Source organism: Balearica regulorum, chromosome 16 (genome assembly GCF_011004875.1).
Source record: "Balearica regulorum gibbericeps isolate bBalReg1 chromosome 16, bBalReg1.pri, whole genome shotgun sequence".
Taxonomy (NCBI): domain Eukaryota; kingdom Metazoa; phylum Chordata; class Aves; order Gruiformes; family Gruidae; genus Balearica; species Balearica regulorum.
In genome coordinates, this window is record NC_046199.1 from 1,088,284 (window position 1) to 1,106,045 (window position 17,762).

General features: G+C 56.2%; 1 protein-coding gene across 4 annotated transcripts in view; it reads right to left on the reverse strand.

The window, feature by feature from the left end:
- DLGAP4 (DLG associated protein 4) overlaps positions 1-17,762 on the reverse strand; it is a 177,288-nt gene that overhangs the window by 142,165 nt on the left and 17,361 nt on the right. For all 4 annotated transcript variants that reach the window (XM_075768558.1, XM_075768559.1, XM_075768560.1 and 1 more), the window contains exon 2: positions 8,624-8,770. The gene's annotated coding sequence lies outside the window, so the exon portion shown is untranslated. The remainder of the gene's footprint in view (positions 1-8,623; positions 8,771-17,762) is intronic.

The window sequence follows — 17,762 nt, forward strand, 5'->3', positions numbered from 1 at the left end:
GCATCCGCAGCTCCTTCTGCCTCTGTGCTGGGAAGAGAGCAGCTTGGGAGAGCCTGGCACGCAGCTACCACCCATCAGGGAATGGCCTCCGCAGCTTTAGCAGTTGTTGAAAAGGGGCTTGACCCACCAGCCAGTGACCAAGGGCTCATGTCCTTCAGCCCTCGAAGCCTGGCCGGTGCCTGTGCCATCCCGGCTGTGGGAAGCAAACCCTGCTGTTGCTGCTTTTAGGATCCCTGAGCAGGGAAAGGTGCTCTGCAGAGGCAAAGGCATTCAGAGCCCAAATTAGCCACACTGGGCTCAATCTGAGATTTTGACAGTGGATGCCAAATTTATTTCCAAATGCACTCTGGAAATGTCACCGAGCTGGTCGGAAGGAATCGGGTACATGCTCCCTTTTAAATAGAACCAAGCATATGGGAGGAGGATGATTAGGTTGCTTCCAAGCTGCCAAATTTCTTTGCTGCAGTTAAAAATCTTCCCCAAAATGTCCCAGCCCACAGTGTTTCTGAGCACTGAAGTCTGTGCTGAGACTTTTCCATTGACAGTTGTGCTCTAAGCAAGAAAACACATCCCTCCGGTGAGGTCCCAGGTGGTCCCGGCTCTGAGGAGGCTGGGGGGTCTCCTGCCTCCACGTGCAAGCCAGACCAACTCCTCCCGCCATGAGACCCTGCCCTGTGGAGGGGGCAGAGTTTCCTTCTCCCTTTTACTCTAGCCAAAAGTAATGATCTCAGACCGTCCCCTCATCTCCAGCGCAGCAGCCGCCTGTTCAGGGCAGAGCCTGACTCAAGGAGGAACCATCTCCCTGGCAGAGCCTGGACAGCACGCCCCTAACCGCAGCCATGCAGACCCCGCTGCACCGAGCCACCGCACCCCGAGCTGCCCTCTTCCCAGCTCACCCAGAAACCCAGCACACCCCAGTACCGAGGGGCAAAGCCACCCAGCAGCCGTTTGCAAACCAAGAGGGGAGCAGTGAAAGCCCCTTTAGCTCCTGGAAGATAAACCCCCTGGGCTTCCGTGGTATGGCTGGCTTCCTTCAGGGTCTCCAGCACTCCCAGCTGCTGGCGGTGGGTCCCTGGCGGGCAACACTCTGCCCCTCCAAGGGGACAGTGCGGTGTCACAGCTGTGGAGAGAGAAGTGCTGCCTCTGCTCCCGCTGCTCAGTGATGGGATTCAGGCCCCGCGTTTAGCTGGGTATCGGGGGAATGAGGGTGGGAGGAGAGATGGGGATGTGCTCTGGGGCTCGCTAGTCAGCGCTGCAGAAGTGATGCCTGTCCCACACGGGCTCAGGGGCACCAGGAGCCAAGCCACTACAGCGCTTTCCCTGCAGATCACCCCCAGGTGCACCCTCAGTTTGGGGGACACCCAAGTTGTGGGCCACCATGGCCCACTTTTTCCATGCTGGATGCAGGGTCAGCAGCCCAAAGTGCAAAGCAGCAGCACTGTGATGTCCCTCATGACAGCCCCAATGGGCTTGGGATCACTCAAACTTTTCCTGCCGCACTGAGAGACTGAGAAGGGCACAAATACCTACTCGGTGCCTGACAGGGGCTTGCTTTCTCTCTGTAGGTAACACTAAAGCTTCCCCATGCAGAGAGCATGGTGGCCTTCCCAGGAGAGCAGATGTGGTCTGCACTGGTTTCCAGATCTGGGGATGGTGCCCCTCTTACCTGGCCTGCTTGATTTTCTGCCAGCCCAGTGCGGGGGACACCCAAGACCAAGCACACATTGCCCCTTCAAAACCAGCCTCCGCCAGCCATCCTCATTTTCCCAGCAAGAAAGAAAACTATGCCCAGACCTGAGGGGACCAGGAGCAGTGTCCTCCCTTCTGGTGGGGACTAACCTGCGGCACCTCTGAGTCCTCCAGGCCCTCTCTGGTGCCCCGTTCCCAAAGCATCCACCCACTTTCTATAGTAACACATCGATCTGCTGGATCACAGACACAGAAATCTCAGCACCTTATATCTGCTTCTACCCTCTCTGTAGCGCTTTTCATGCCCAGGACTCGAAGGAAAGCACCAAGTGAAGCCAGCAGCCCCATCCCTGCTCAGTGGACTGGGAAAATAAAGCATGCAGCAAGCCCCAAACCAGCTGAGAGCAGAGCATCACCACCCTTGGTGATGGTCCTCGGGCAGCGCTCCACCCCCCAGGACCTCAGAGGGTCCCAGAGGGGTGTCATAAGCCCACCTGGCAGGTCCAGAGCCCAGGTCCCAGAGCCAGGAACGGACCCAGAACAGGCTGTGAGGCAGCCGAGCCCAGAGGGCACGAGCAGGAGTGTTGAGCCCAAGCAGTTAAAGCAAAGTGGCACAGCTGCTCCCAGCTCTGCTCTCAGCCCACACGCTGCTGAGTGGCGGGTGGGAGGTTTTTCTCTGCATTGCAAATCCTTTCTTATTCGAGTGCTGCAGTGCTGCTTGGAAGGAAAACAACCACTCTGGAGAGAGAGCAGAGGGGTCCAGAAAAGCACCAGCACCTTCTCCTGCCCAAGGCAGGTCCTGGAACTGGCCCCAGGAGAGCCTGGCTCTGTAGATAAAGCTAAAGCTTCCCTAGCAGGCAGCCTGGCTGGGAGCAGGAACCATCCATTCCCATTTTCCTGTGCTTGTTTCTGGCACAGACAGCCCCGGCTGAGCTCTCTCTTCAAACCTGGGAAGCGGGAGGAGAGGAGGAGAAGGCAGAGGGAAGAGAGCTTCCAGGTCTGCGGAGGCTGGCTGGCAGCAAAACAAGAGCTGTGAGAAATGGTGGGAGCGAAGTGCTCCCGGCGCGTGGCTGCAGCCCCTTGCAGCATGTGCCAGGGCGCTGCTGGGAGGGTGGTCGTGCCGTGCGGACGCACAGGCAGTGCGCAGCAGTGTTCCCTCTGCTCTCTGTGCAGCCCCTCTGCCAGACCGGTTGGAGGACCCAGGCTGGGAGAAAACTGGACTGGGGGGATTTGTTCCCTTTTTGGCACACGGTGTTGGGCATGCTGCTCGTTTCTGCCTGGTCTGTACTGGGGGCCGTGCTCTGAGCCCCCAGGAATGGGGCTGCCCCTTTCCCAGAGGACTGATTTTATGGTGCAAGCTGTTCAGGCTCCTATTGATCCCTATAGATGAATCTCCACACGTGCATATCTCCAACACCCAGGACCTGCTTCACACAACCAACAACAAGTTCTCTTGCCAGACATGCAGCACTATGGGCTAGGAAGATCTTTTGGGAATCCACAGCAAAACAATCCCCACGTTTGCTGGTGTACAAGTTCCCCCATCACCAAGCTTTTGGGAGCCACCTTACTCAACGTTTGCCACCACTGTCCAGGGAGAGAGAAGTTGGTTCTGTGCTCCTTAGCAGAGATGTTCAGGGACTGATGGAGCGTGGAAGCCCAGGGACGGTGTCCACAGGGTCCTTTACAAGTGACAAGCCTTCGGGGGAGTTCAGCCCCTGGGTGACGAAGGGGACAGGAGCACTGTGGGTTTTTGGGTTCTAAAAAGTTAAGCTGAATAAATTCAGAGGTGAACAGATAGAACCAACCATCCATCCATCCATGTGTCCGTCCACCCGCTCATCTGTCCTTCCATACTTTTCTCTTTTATCCACACACAACCCAAATCCATCGGCTGTCTGGATTGCTGTTTATCAAGGAAGGTAGCCAGGCAACTATTAGGATCTCCATTTTTTACCTCCAGTATGTGCCTGTGGGTTTCTCTACAGGGAAGAAGGTGTACTCTACTTTTGTGCCAGACAGAAGATGGATCTGCAGAGGTATGGCACTGACACTACTTTGAAAACCTGTGGCCTCGGGCAACAGACACCAAGCCTTAAAGTCTGTCCTTTGCTTTTATTCAGTCTCTAAGCAAGCAAGCTTCCAGAAGGAGTACAGATATTTCCACCAGTGGCCTTCAGCGTGTAAAAACAAATCCCACAAGCTCATCACGTACAAATGTGGAAGCTGACCCTGCAAGCAGGCCAGACCTCTTCCCTTCAAAAGAAGAGCTGGAGCCTGCAAGTCAGGTGCTAGGTTTCATGGCTCCATGTTATTCATGTTGTCCTGTGCCAGCAGTTCTCCAGGCTGAACATCAGCTCAGAGCACCCTCCAGCCAACCCTCACCCCTCCAGAAACACCAAACGCTTTGGGAAAGACATGCTTCATTACAGATGTGCTCAGGGAATACACTCCTCTCTCAGGAGGAAACCTAGAGAGTATGGGCCGGGTGTTGGGCTGAGCAGTGTAAATACTCGCCATCCCACCCTCTTCCACCATCTCCTTCTGTACTCAAGGAAGCCAGACTTTGTAGGGGAGCAGGCCCCTAGTCCCTCTCAAACAGGCTGGACCCTGACTTTGAACCAAGCCCTGGGGTAATCCCGCTCCCGTTTACTGGCTCTGCATGCGGCACATGTCACTAAGCAACGCTGGAGCCTTAGAGTAACCTTCTCTTCAACATACAAAAGGAGGCCATTAGGAGTAAGAAGTCTTCAGCTGCCTCTTCTCAGAGCTCTGGAATCTTCAATCAGTCTCACTCCTTAGTTTTTAATTTCAGATTCTCCCCCACGATGTACGAAGGCTCTGCCAACCCTCTCCTGCAGCTCCCTCCAGCCACACGGGCAGATCCTTGCAGGAGCACAGCAAATACATCCCTGCTCCCCCACCTCACCCAGCCCGGGCTCCTTTTCACCTCCAGACCCAAAGTCAGAGAACGGGGAGGTTTATGCAATTACCCAGCACAGCAGCTGTCCCTGAGGCCTCTCTGCACAGACGCAAGGTGGCAAAGGGACGGGGACTTCTACTACAAGGCTGCTTTCTCCTTTCAATTAATTTGGGTTATTGGTTTCTCACAATCAATAGGCAGCAGGAGGTTTACCACGATACATTCCCTGGGCAGAAAGACAAAGGCAGAGTGAGACCAGAGCCCTGATGAGACATACGGCAAGAGACACACAGTCGCACCGGCACTTTCGGGTACTTTCAAGAAGGGTTATGAAAGCAGAAGTCCTGACTAGTGATGAGGACCCAAGTCTCCTTTCTGAAGATGCGTTTCACTGAGTGCTCTGTGCAGAAACTGCAAGAAGGTCCCTGCTTAAGACAGCCATGAGCAAAATCCTGCTTCTTGAAGGTGCTGAAGCATCCAGCTGCTCTCAGATGGGCGCCAGGAGGGGTTTGGCTTCCTTGGCACAGAGCGAGCAGATGGGGGAGAGCAGCTCTGGGTCCTGCCCAATGGCTCCATCTCCACCTGCACGGGGGTGTCATGCCAAGGGTTGCTCACGGAGCTTGGCTGGGAGCGGGCACACGTCAGGCCTGGCCATGCACAAATGTCCTCTCCAGGTCCGGGGAAAACGACCAACCGCCAAGCCGAGGCAAGGCTGCCAGCCTGGCCCGGTGGTGAGGGGGCACCTTTGTGCTGGGAAGAGGTGCAGGGGGAGGCTGGTCCCTCGTTTCCAGCCTGCCCCACAACACAGGAGGGCAGGGGCACCCAGAGGTGGCTTGTACCAATGAAGCACCATGCCTCCCACCACTCTGTTCTGCTCCTGTGACATGTCCTTCAGAGTGGGAAGGGCAGCTCTAGCAACAGGGAGCTGCCCACTGCTCCTCCCTCCTGAGCATCACTGCATCAGCACCGTGGATGCCACCCGCTGCCCGGCCATGCTACAAAGGGCGCAGGAAGCCAATCCAGCAGTGCGTCCCCCAGCCAGGCTGTCCTGAGCTCTGCCACCTGCCTCCTGGGACATCACCTGCTACATGCTGGCATCCCCATCCGCAGACCAACACACTGTGCAGCCACAGCATCCCCAAATGCCAGCGTGGAGTCTGACACCATACGAGCGCAGTGGGTATCTCCCAGTCACACAGGTAGGGCAAGAGCATGTCCTGCACACACATCCTTGGCCCCGAGCCTCGGGTCTCACAGGAACATGAGCAAAGACATCTCCAGGGCAAAGACAATTCAGGTCAGAGAGGAAGAACCAGGCCTGTCTCTGCCCCCATGACACAGCTTCCCCCGCATGCCAGGCAGGGGCCAAGGGCACCATGCAGCCTGAGGCATGGAGGAGGTCAGGCTGCAAGCCCTCCATCGCAAGCACTCCTGCCCCGAGCCAGAGCACCTGGCACACGGCTCTCGCCTTCCAGCAGCTCCCACGGCAGCAGTGTGGGAGCTGGGCTTGGCATCAGCACCGCGATCCACCTTCCAATTTCCAAGGAGCCACGACGTGCCAACAGACTGCCGGGGAGGACCGTTCCTCCCCATCGCCGCTCCTCTGCTCAGGAGGCACCGAGGGGAGAGGCTGGGCACACACGTGCTGGAGGTATATGGGGATTTTTTTTTCCCCTCACTGTTTTCTTACAAAATACAGAATGGAAAAAAGAAGGAAAAAAAAAAAGCAAAATAAAGCAAACCCGACAACTCCAATTTCTATCTTAATGAATAAATGAAACGCATCCCAAGAGGTAATTAAGTGCTTCGAACCAAACATGTGTCACCTACATAAAAAAAAGAACCTAGAGAGAAATCAAGCAACTGCAATTAAGGGAAAGAGACAGATGGGTGATTGCCAGGGAGTGGGGAAGCAGGGAAGGTCAGCCAGCAAGGACCCTGCTCCTGCTGCCCACTGCTCTCGCAGCAGAGGACCGGGGCTGGTGCTCTCACTGTGCCACGCAGGTCCCATAGGAGAGGGGCAGTCCCACCGGTGTGGGGGCCTCCCAACGCCCAGGGGAGTTCCCAGTGGTTTCTCCTACCCTGAGGACATCACTTTCCCTTGTGCAACCATCCACCTTTGCGCCCTGTGGGGCCTGGTCTCAAGTGTCCCTTCCCAAATCAGACACCAAGCTTTGTCTCACCCATCCTCCTGGATGGAACATTCAGGAAATACCCAAATAAGTCCATCTGATTTAATTTCCTTCTGATCCTTGCCCTGTCCTTGGCACTACAGTGTGCGGGAGCTGCCTGGAGCATCGCTGTGTCTCAGTCACCACCAGACCACGTGCTTGGTTGGTGTTGGTAGGGTTTGCTGTTTGTGCATGTGCTCTCCAGGAGGAAACCTGGAGGAGGTCTTCTGTGCAGTGCAGAAGGGGATGAGAATGCGGTTGTGTCTCAATCCTCAATCCAACACAGCAGCCATCTCAGGTGCACAGCCCATCCCTCCATGCATGTATGTCCGACCTCCATCCTCATCCCCAAATCTTGAGGCCTCCGCACCACTTGCCAGAGCCTCGATGTTAAGGAGAAACCTCCGTGTGTGTCAGCCTTCAGAAAACCACATGCCTCTTCTTTCTCAATGACCCCAGAAGGCTACAAAGACACTCTTACTGGGTGGGCAAAAAGATCAACTTGGTTAAAAAACATCATGGATTTTCCTGTGACAACAATTCAAAGAAGGGTAGCTGCTGTACTGAGAAAACCACATGCTGTGAGGGTCATGAGCTCCCCAGAAGCCTGTGCTCTTTGGAGAAGCCGTCATTACTTCTAAGTATCATCAGGGCCAGGATAGGGCACCCACACCAGCCCCTGCACTGTCTCCCACCCCTTGGGGTCCCACAGCCGCTTGCTATTGACCAAGGCTCCAGGGCTGGGAAGGAAAATCCCCTGACATGCTCTTGATGCTTATTGGATTTTATGACCATCTCCTCCCTTTGGGAGGCCAAATCACGATCTTTTGAATGTTTGGGTTTGGCTGAGCTGCTGATGGAGCTGGTGTCACATCCTGGGACAGGGCAGGAGATTGTTGCTGACATGGGGAAGGCATGTGATTTATTCCTCCATAGGTTTGCTCTGCCTATGCACCACTTCTCAAGTGTCTGCTGCTTTCAGAACAAGTTCCTTTCCAATGGACCTTAGCAGCTGTGACAACACTGCTGGAATCCAGAGCCCTGCCCTTTGTACACACTCATCTCTCTCCTTGAAGGAGACATACAGGCTTCCAATGTGCTTGAGAGGGCTGCAGCCATTCCCTGCAGAAGCCTCCTTCTCCAGCTCACCAGAGGGGGTTAAGCATCTGCATCCTCCTCCTGCCCACCTAGCCTGCAGCGAGTCAGGGGCCTTGGGGACCACCACACATGTAGCTGAACTCACGGACACGTACTAACAGCGGAGAGCAGGAAGCAAACCATAGTGAGGGGCAGCCCCACAGATCCCACTGCCCTACACCTGGTGGGTGTAGGTGCCTCCTGGGTCTGCTTGCCACTTGGCTCATGGCTGGCCTGGTCTCCACAGCCTCTGCCCCACAGTCACAGCAGGAGACTGGATGTTCCCATGCTCTGACATTGCTCCAGCCACTGCCCAGCACCACAGGCATCACACAGCGCAGACACCATCACAGCTCTCCCTGCCCCCAGACCCACTCGTATCAGAGTCCTCCAGTCACCCTCTGCCCCAGGCCACTGGGGCCACGCCAGCACCTCATATCAGCTCACCGGTGCACCCCGGACAGCCCCCCGTCTCCCCTTGCTCTGCCAGCAGTACCTCTCCTCCTTCGCTGCCACCCGGCGCTCAGGCTCTCTTCTCGCCTCGCAGGGCAACAGCATCCCGAGAGAGGAAAAGCCCACAGTTTTCCAACACCCACAGGCTCCTCTTGCCTTTTGCCCCAAGGAAACCCCATGGAGCAGGACCATGACCCCATGGGGGTCCTGCCTCATGCCCTGCCCTGCCCGTGGTGCCCGGAGCACTCACAGTCCGGACGCTGCTCTCCAAGGTGACTCTTCTGCCAGGATGCTGCAGTCATTCGCGAGCTGGAGGACGTTGGTGGTCCATGCGCTGGCTGTGGGATGGGCAGAGCAAGGCAGCAGCTCTGTGACTGTGCTCACCAGGCTCCTTGGGCTGAGGAGGGCAAAGACAAGTGTAAGTCCAGGGAGGCATGGATTAACCCCAGTCCCTTCCTCATCATGGAGTCATACTCCTCCAGTCTTCCCCCAACCCAGGTCCCTTCAGGCCCAACCAGTGAGGGAGGGATCCAGCAGAGATGTTCCTGCTCCAAAGTACTCAGACCCCAGATGTATCACCACCTGTCAGGTTCAAAGCACACCCGTACCCAGCATCTCCCACTAGCTCTCCTCTCCACCAGCCCTCCCCAGCTGCCCATATGCCCCTGCCTTCCCAAGGAACACACTGAGCAGGGCTGACCCACAGGGCACCCATCAGAAGGACTAGGAGAGCCCTAGCAGGGACCCAGCCATACGGAGAGGAGTGGTCTCAGCTCCTCAGTCCCTCAACAGAGCAAGAGATAGACACAAAGAAGGAGCTCTCAGTGGATTGAGAGCAGCCCTAATGAATTGAGAGAAGCCCTGAGGAGAAGGACTTGGGAGTGTCAGGGGACAAGAAGCTCAACATGGCCCAGCAATGCGTGCTAGCAGCCCAGAAAGCCAACCATGTCCTCGGCTGCATCCCCAGCAGCGTGACCAGCAGGTCGAGTGAGGGGATTCTGCCCCTCTGCTCTGCTCTGGTGAGACCCCCCTGCAGTGCTGCGTCCAGCTCGGGGGTCCCCAGGACAAGAAGGACATGGAGCTGTTGGAGAGAGTCCAGAGGAGGCCACGGAGATGATCCAAGGGCTGGAGCACCTCTGCTATGGAGACAGGCTGAGAGAGTTGGGGTTGTTCAGCCTGGAGAAGAGAAGGCTGCGGGGAGACCTTAGAGCCCCTTCCAGTCCCTACAGGGGCTCCAGGAAAGCTGGAGAGGGGCTGGTGACAAGGGCAGGGAGTGACAGGCCAAGGGGAATGGCCTGAAGCTGCAGGAGGGCAGATGGAGATGAGATGTGAGGCAGAAATTCTTCCCTGTGAGGGTGGTGAGGCCCTGGCACAGGTTGCCCAGAGAAGCTGTGGCTGCCCCTGGCTCCCTGGCAGTGTTCAAGGCCAGGCTGGATGGGGCTTTGGGCAACCTGGGCTAGTGGAGGGTGTCCCCCCTATGGCAGGAGGTGGGATTAGATGATCTTTGAGGTCCCTTCCCATCCAAACCATTCTATGATTCTATGAAGCAGGGATGAAAGTCCATCCCTGGCTTCTCCAGCCCTGCTCCAAGCATGGCCATGGACTCATGAGCCCATCAGGAACAACCAGTCCACCATGAATGGATGGCAGTCACACTGCTGACATCAAAAGCTCATATGTCACCTGAACCCCTGCTGTGGTCCTGTGAAATGGACAGTACCATTCCCCTGACTCCAGGTTCTCCGTGCCTGTCAGAGACCAACGACTGGGCTCCAGCCTGATGACAGTATGCAGGAAGGTCAACGGACTCCAGCAACGGTGAGCAACTCACCCTGTTCCAAAGCAAACCTTTCACCTTATGACTGTTGGTGTACTTGGGACATCACACAGCTGCTCTCAGAGGCTCAGGGGAGAAATGGGGTTCAAGCCATGAAAACAGTCAGCAGTGCCACCAAGCTAAATCACAGGGCACCTTCCCACCACTTTCAGTCAGTGACATGCACATCGGTCCTCCCCGTGCACTTTGAAAAGAGCAGCTTACACTCTGATCGGATTAGAGGAAGAAAACTGCATTGCAATAAATCCAGGGAGGGGACTGACTGCCTGGGCTTTAATCTGAGGGGAGCCTTCAAGATAAGAGCATTAAGAAGTGGGGATAAAGCAGCCTTCGTGCAGGGATGGTCTCAGCTGGTCCCTAGTCTGGGAAGCAGCACAGCAGAGCTGGCTGTGGCGAGCCCTGGCACCTGAGAGCAGCTCAGCACATCCCTTCAAACATGACCTGTCTTTCCATACCCGCAGCCTCCTCATTTCAGGAGATGGGGCAGCTCTAAGAAGGACAGGGCACAGGACACAGAGAATCACTCCAAACACTCATAGTTCACATCGGGAGCCTGAAATCCCAAGTGGGAACAAGGACAGCACAGTCCTCATCAGAAGAGGTTAGAGTAGAGTGGGATCTCTCCCAACAGTCCCTCTTCCCAGTAAGGGGATCTGGCACCTCCCAGCTCTGACTGCACATTGGCTCCAAGCTGACACCAATTCCCTCCTCTGGGAAGTCCTTCTGCCTCCTGAATGTGGGGCCAGAGGCAACATGCACTCTGCAGAGCTCTGCTCCTCCTTCAGAGGCATTCACCAAGAGCCATCACCACCTGGGTGATCTCCAACCCCAACCCATGCCCCATGGATGGGACAGGAGCTCAACAGCTGCTGCAGCAAAGCAGACACAAACTGCTTGCTCTCCAACTTGCTCCTCCAAGAAAGCCAGGCATCTTTTCTTCCTCATGTCACTTGAGAGATAATCCCCACACCAGCACCAGAGGAGAGGGAGGGAATAAGAAGTGTCACTGTGCATCCTCTGATGAAGGCTGAGGAGGGAAATTTGCTCCCGCACCATTTGCACCTGGAAGACCCATGAGTCAGATGGGCTGAAGCCACCTGGGATGTGGTCAGTGGTGAAAGCACTGGTGGAGCCACCCCTCACCCCAGTGCAATGGCATAAGTGGGGACTGACAACGCAGGGGGCAGCTCCTGGTGCAAGTTCTTGTGAACTCAGCTGGCGAAGCCCTGGCTGAGTGCACAGCTTCATTGTGCTCCTGAGATGAATGGAGACAATCTTGCAGCTTGGTGTAAGTAATTGAGGAAAGAACATTTGTAAGGCAGAAGACAGCTGGATTAAAAAGGTGAAGCCCAAAAAGCAAATGAAAAGAGAATCATTGATGATGGATGGGAAAGCAGTACCCGAGTCCAGCGCTTTCCTGGAAATGCTGTTGAACAGCAGCAAGACAAGAATAGCTGAGATCAAACCATCGGAAGAGCTTGGGCAGCCACAAGGGCTTGCAGGACCTATTGCAGTCGAAGAGGCACAATCAGCTGCTGAGCTCCAAGTTTCCCAGCCTTGGCGGGAGGCCCTGGTGCTGGTCCCGCAGCCCACGCCTGGTCTGCTGACCAGCGTTAGGACCACTGCTTGCAGAGGCTATGCACATGGAGGTCAGCTCCAGGTGAAGTTCAGCAGAGTAACTGTTACTGCCTGTCCAGCACAGCCCCTCCTGTGTATCTCCCACCACACTTTGCCATGTCCTGGCCCTATCTCTGCAGAGCAGAAATCCCCAAACATCTGGCAGGTTCTTCTTGAGGACATTCAGAGAAACCACACAGAATACACTATAAAGGTCGTTACTGCAGTTTGCTTTGTTAATTGCTGCTGATCAGACAGCTTTCTTGGCAACAGGGGAAAAAGACATTTGGGTAGGAAAAAAAAATCAAGTTCATAAGACAGAAGAGTTCAAAACTCCTCTCTTTGCACCAGGTGCCAAGCAAAGACAGGGGTTGTGACTGCCAGGCAGGCTGGTTGAGAGCCTTGGGCTAAGTCCCATCCATGGTGCAGGGAGAGTGGAGGACCCAAGGTGAGCTGCTGCCCAAGGACTGAACACTGAGAAGTGGTCAGGCTTGTGAACCACAGAGCAGCTTCCTCTCCCCACTGTGGTAAGGACAGTTGGGGGAGGTCACAGCCCCATCACCCCCAACATCCCTCCCCTGTGACTTTCTGCATCCTTTCATCCTCACTGCAGTTATCTGACCCCGGGCCCATCAGAAAGCGCAAACTGCTGTACCACCTTCCCCATCTGGCATCAGGCCACCTCCACACCACCTCCACACCCTCCTGGCACAGCCCGGGGACCAGCATCCGCACATTCCACTTCCTTGTTCTTCACTACCAAGGCGATCTCCAACTGGTATCAATTGTTGTTCCCTCACTCCCAAACGCTAACCAGACTCTTCCCATCCCAGCTGCCTCCCAAATCATTCATTGCCGGCTCTAAAACCCTTCTGGGACTGAGAGAACAGACATGACTGCCTGATCCCAAGCAGATCACCTGCTACAAAGCAAAGTATAGGACTGCCCTTCTTGGTTTTCTTTAAAAAACAGTTTGCTTCAGTGTCTCGGACAACCCCATGTATTCACAAGACCCTGAAGCCAACCCAGAAGCATTCGCCAGTAGGAGGAGGTTTCCCAGACTGAGAACCGCAAGCAGAAAGATTCATCCCAGCCCCATCGTTTCCCAGTGGGCTGAGGACAGTGGCTTGATGCTGGCCCAAGGTTGTCCCCACACACTACAGAGAGGGGTTGTATTGGCCCTGCTGTAATTGCTCCACCACTGCAGATCCTATGGCTGCATGACACCAGTAGAAAGACCTTCCCCAGTACATCTGATGAGCCCTAAATCTGTCTTGCAACTAGGTATCATGAGGCACAGAGGGGTAGTGACTTGCCAAAGAGATCACAGGGAGCCAAGAGAAGACCCAGGGACAGAGCTTGTATCTCCCAAAGCCCAGACTCTTGGCCTCTTCACCCAACACACAAGCAGACTAGGAGCCAGAGCAGCCCCAACAGCATCCATCTCAGAGGGATGGGGACTCTGAGTAAGACAGTACTTGGTCTGTGCGACATCATTCCCTGAAGAAACACCGGTTCATCAGCAGCACACTCAGGGCAGCAAGATGCGCACAACAGAGAACCACCAAGCCACAATTCAGCCACTGAGGAGAGCTGCTGGGATCACTACGGCCAGGATCACTCAAATCACCCACAAAGAACTTAAAATCCATGCTGGAATATTAGTGCTGGAGTCCAGTCCCCTAGTGCACAAATACAGCAGGACCTGTGCTTGGGGACACTGGTTCTGGGGTCTGAGCAACCAGCTCCTTCCCTCCTGGGCAGATCTGCCATTGAGCTCAGCAGGAGATATAACCATCACCCCCAGCCCCAGGGCAGTGGGAGACCCCCAGACCCGGGACCCATCAGAAACTCATTAGAAATCCCATTAGAAATTTAACTAAGGAGAAGGTTCAAGGCACAACCTGCCTTTGCTGGGCTGGGAGGAGACCTGGGGGTCAGGCAGCTCCAAACCTAAGGGGCAAAATGACTATGAAATTGGAGGAGCAGACAATAACGTACAGAATCCCGTGGCAGAGACAGATCGGAGAAGTCTCCAGCAGGAGAAGCAGCTCCCCTTCTGCTGACTGACACCTCAGTGCTGGCAGGGATGGATGGTGGTTAGAAAACTTCGGGGACGGGTCTCAGAGCCACCAACCTGGAGGACTCAGGCCCCCTCCAGGGAAGGACGAGGGCAGGGCTTGAGGGAAGGCTCTCCTGAGAAAGCCAGGGGGGGCTTTCTCTGCTAGAGCAGAGGGCGTAGGATCCCCAGAGAGACTCTGCTGCTCCCCGTGCCGGCCAGGCTGCATTCGGGTGTTAATGAGCTGGAAAGGACAGGGGAGATGTATTTCAGCAGTGCTTGAACTCCAGAGGTACTTCAGCATCACAGCAAAGTAAATACCCCATAAAATGTTCATCTGGCAACTGTACCATCGTGCACGGGTTCATTCACCTCTGTTCTCAGCGCTCTCCTTCGAGATGAGGAATGACTGTTGATGCTGCTGAGTTTTATGACAGAAGCACCCAGCAAATCCTCAGCCCCGGTGAACGCTAGTGAGAGTGGGACCCCCCTCGTAGGCTGCCTGGAGGCAGCAGGAGCAGATCCCAGGCTCACCGCCACAGTCGGCATCCCCACCGGCATCCCCACCACACTGCACCGTGGGGCAGGAGCACCATGCACCGCGGCACGGGGAAGGTGTGTCCGAGGGCTGCTGCGAAGCAGCTGCTGCGAGCGCTTGCTGTGGGGCGCTGCCATCGCTCGCCCGACTTGCCAGGCTGTTCCTTCCATCTGCTGAACCCAGCACGTTTATTTTTGTGTTTCCAAGTTTGATCAGATCGACTCTTCCACTTTAATCTAATGAGCGCGCTGAGCTGAAACAAACACAATCTGTCCGTGGAGGGCCAGGGAAGAATGGCTGGGGGCACTGCCGAGGCACCGTGGGCAGCCTGCAGTACCCTGATGCAGAACTGAGACAGGTTTGATAGCCAGCACAGCCAGAGCTCGCACCCCTCGCCCCACACATGCCCGCACAAGTCTCCCCACCACTCCAGGGGCTGAAGCCTTGAGCATGGAGAGGCACCTCTGGAGAGAAGAGCATCCTCCTCAGGCCCCAACCTGGGCATGGCTCTGCTGTTTCCTTCCTTTCCCTGCCCATTTCCCGTACCGCTTGGCCATCTTTCCAGCTAATTACCCCACGGTGCTGCGGGCATGAGCCACGTGGCAGCCAGCATCTGCACTGGCTCCCAGAAATGACCTTGGCCGCTCAGAGGACAGCAGGAGCCTTTTTGCCTTCCAGGCTTCCCCCGAGACAGACAAGAAACCTTCAGCAGGAGGGACGACGTGCACATCCAGCCCCTGTGGTTTGCTGCTCTCCGGTTGTGAACTCATCTGCACCAGCTCCGCCAGCTCCGGAGTGTGGCTGGAAGCACGGAGCCTGCAGCTCCCTGCACTGGGACGAGTCACCTCCACAAGGACCCTCCAGCACCGACTCCCCGCAGGAGCTCCCCAGCAGGATTTACCACCAGTCTCGGGCTTGGAAGTTTTTCTCCCTCCTGTTTTTCATACCCAGTTCCATTGCAGAAAAGCCCTGAGATGGGTTTGCTTGCATTCCTGTGGTGTGTGTGCGGTGGAGAGGGGAGCTCGGCCGTGCTGCTTTGGTGTGAGGAGCTTCAGGGGAGAGCAAGGGCTGGATGTGGGGTCTTTAGGAAGCAGTCTGGCTGGGGGACATCGCTGCCACTGTCCCTCTGGGCTTCTTCCCTGGTGCAAGGAGAGAGATGGAGCAGAAAGGAGGTAGCTCAGCAGAAGACACTGTCTGCAGCTCTCCATAGCGGGGATGACAGCCCTTGGGAGCATCTGACCTTGCACCGATGGAAAGCCCCAGGAACCCCGTTGCTGGGAGACCTCTTGGGGTGGAAGGCGAGCTGTCATCTGGCAAATTGTGGGGGCTGCCCGGGCAGCAGCTGGGAGGCTGGAGGCAGGGCATGCTCCTCCTGGCTGCCCAGCTGCCTGGCAGCAGCTCAGCTGGCTCAGCCGGGCTGCCCAGCTGGCCCCACTGAGGACAATTCCACGCAAGCAGAGGGCTCAACTGCCAGTCACGGGCACTGCCGGGACGTGCACGGGGACAAGCTGGTCATCCGCTCCCGCAGGCAGAGGAGGGGGACGTGGGGAAGGCCCCCGGCAGCTTGCCACCCTGCCCTGCCTGCAGGGAGGGCAGCAAGAGGGCAGGAGGCAGGGCTGCGGGACCGCAGCTGGATGCACTGAAGGACTCGGGGGGACAGGGGCTCCCGTGGGCCTGCCCGTCCCCAGGAGCCGGGGCAGAACCAGGCCAGCACCCGGCCAGGTCCGTTTCCACACACCGCGTCTCACACCTTGGCCCAAGCTTGGTTTGACCTGGGTGCTCAGCAGCTTCCCGAGCTCATGTGGCACGGTGGGAAATGCCCCTCCAAGTGCTCGGGCGTTTGGGGTCTACGGGGGCGAGGTGTTGAACTCCTCAGGGAGCTGAGACGGTGGCACAAGCATCCCCACCCCGAGGAGCTCAGCACCCACCCGGCTGTGGTAAGGCAGCTGTGTTGGCTTAACCTTGAGCCTTGCTGCGGTAAAGCTTTGTATGCGGATAGGTTTCCTTTAGTCTCCTCCCCAAACAAAATCCCCCAACTCCCTCCAGCCATCACATTTGCAGACTCTTTTTCCTTAAAATAATAACTAAGTCCATGCCGTGAGAGGCTCGCTTTCACCCTGCTTTAATAAAGAGGGAAGATGAAAAGACCAGGAGAAGATTTGCTTTTGCAGCGCCTCACTGTCGCTCCCAGTTCTGTGCTCTCCATCCTTATTTCTCATTCTCCTTTCCAGGAGCTGTCTGTAACCCTTTGATAATAACCTCTTCTCTCCCAAAAGCAGGCAGTGTCCTTTCTTGCCTGCACAGCCAGAGAAACGTCACACTTTCCCTTTGATGTCAAGATAATGCATAGATGTAACATTGTGTGTATGTGTGACAAATGCAAACAGCCAGCTCTCTGTCCCAGATTTGGTAATTTAGGGAGAAAAAGGAAAAGCTAGGGAAAAAAAAAAAATCTTAAAATGATTTCTTCAATCCCCTTCCTTCTCCTGTAAATATTTCTGTTGCTGTCTTCCCGGTGCAAATGTTTGGGATGATCTCCCCATCCATCCCACGCACACAGAGCTGCCTCTGGGCAGCCTGCCCTCCCTGGGGACCTGGGACCCCCAAATGTCCAGGGGGCCCACACGTCCCCCTGCCCCGCCGAGCACTGGGGCCAGCCCTGGCAGGTCTCTGTGCCCAGAAGAGACGACACCTGGCAGCCCGGCAAGATTATGGGGCAGCCGCGAACTACCCCGTAACAGCAAAACAAGTAGCTCAAACCCTATGGTTTTGTCAAAAGCAGTTTGGAAGATGGATTTGCCGGAACGCCTCATCCGCCGGCAGTGCAGGCGCCAGGGCCTGAGCGCCCTGGGCACCCCACATCCGCATCGGGCTGGGCCTGCTGGCAGCAGCCCCTCTTGAGCTGCTGCCCAGGTGCCGCTCAGGCCCCTGCTCCAGGTGTACAGAAGCTGGTGAAGCCCCCAGAAACCTCTCACTCTTCCTCTTCCCAGTCCCTCTGACCGAGGAGGGGTTTCTTTGGTCCACGTGAACCAGGACATGCCTGGTTAGGATGGAGCATGAGCCCCTTCCCTGCTCTGCAATGAGGGAGGCATCACCCCCTCCGGCTACCTCTGCAGTGGGCAGCCCCGGGTCCAGCCTCCAGGAAACCTCCCCAGCCCAGGCACTAAGCCCAGACCCCTCCAGTCTCGGCACAGCCCTTGGCTGGGCTCAGGGCGTGGTTTGGGACCAGTGCAGGCAGGAACCATCCCAGGAGGCAGTTCGGACGCAGCCAGCATCCAAACATGATAGACAGGCACAAGAAAGCCTATTCTCAGACACATAGGTCTTTCCTTGGCTCT